This window comes from Octopus bimaculoides, chromosome 28 (assembly GCF_001194135.2).
Source record: "Octopus bimaculoides isolate UCB-OBI-ISO-001 chromosome 28, ASM119413v2, whole genome shotgun sequence".
Classification (NCBI taxonomy): domain Eukaryota; kingdom Metazoa; phylum Mollusca; class Cephalopoda; order Octopoda; family Octopodidae; genus Octopus; species Octopus bimaculoides.
The window spans coordinates 6,282,212-6,283,357 of NC_069008.1; the positions used below are offsets into that span (position 1 = coordinate 6,282,212).

Genomic DNA, 1,146 nt, shown 5'->3' on the forward strand with positions numbered 1-1,146 from the left:
CGCTGCCCTAACCACTGGGCCATTGCGCCTCCACGATATCAAACTAAACATCAGGAAAACGAATAAATTCTTTCCTACATCAGACTATCAGTCCTGCCTTCCAGATAAATATTATTATTATTATTATTATTATTATTATTATTATTATTATTATTATTATTATTATTATTATACAATGGTGTTTAAGAAATAATTTACCTAGCAAAAATTACAGGGAAATTATACAATACAATGACTGTGAAAATATTTAGTCACGAAGCCAGGAAATAGTTAACGGAATGTATGATCTGAAAATCTCTGACAAGATACATATCATTGACGGATATAATTGATACCTCCAAGAATACACACATGTATCCATCCATTAAAAATCCTCTTTATATTGATATTCATGGAAACAGCTTATTTTCTAAAGCTGTCACTTCGACATATTTTACGGGAATTGTAATTGTTTGCAAGGCAAAAACTATGGTGGCATTTAGTCAGTCTTTCGTTCAGCATTCAAATTCTGTGAAAGTCGATGTTACCTTTCGTCCTTTTGGGGGTTCATAAAATAGGTACCAGTTGGGCCCTTGGCTCAATGTAATCAACTTGCTCCTGCCCTGAAATTGCTGGCCTTGTTTCAAAATTTGAAACTAGGCGTAGGAGTGGCTATGTAGTAAGTAGCTTGCTTACCAACCACATGGTTCTGGGTTCATTCCCGCAGCGTGGCACCTTGGGCAAGTGTCATCTACTATAGCCTTGGGCCGACCAAAGCCTTGTGAGTAGATTTGGTAGATGGAAACTGAAAGAGGCCCGTCGTATATATGTATGTGTGTGTATATGTTTGTGTGTCTGTATTTGTCTCCCCAACATCGCTTGTCAATCGATTCTGGTGTGTTTACTTCCCCGTCACTTAGCGGTTCGGCAACAAGAGACCGATAGAATAAGTACTAGGCTTACAAAGAATAAGTCCTGGGGGTCAATTTGATTCAACTAAAAAGCGGTGCTCCAGCATGGCCGCAGTCAAATGACTGAAACAAGTAAAAGAGTGAAAGAGAGCAAAAGAGAGTAGTGTTTTATCACAATCCTAACTTTATACACTTTTTTTTAAACCCGTTTTTATGTTACAGGGATCTGAGGAACAATGAAATCCAGAGAATTGAT

General features: G+C 37.6%; 1 protein-coding gene across 14 annotated transcripts in view; it reads left to right on the plus strand.

Annotated features, from left to right (window-relative positions):
- LOC106878584 (slit homolog 1 protein-like) overlaps positions 1–1,146 on the plus strand; it is a 35,923-nt gene that overhangs the window by 4,955 nt on the left and 29,822 nt on the right. The gene's annotated exons all lie outside the window — the stretch shown is intronic.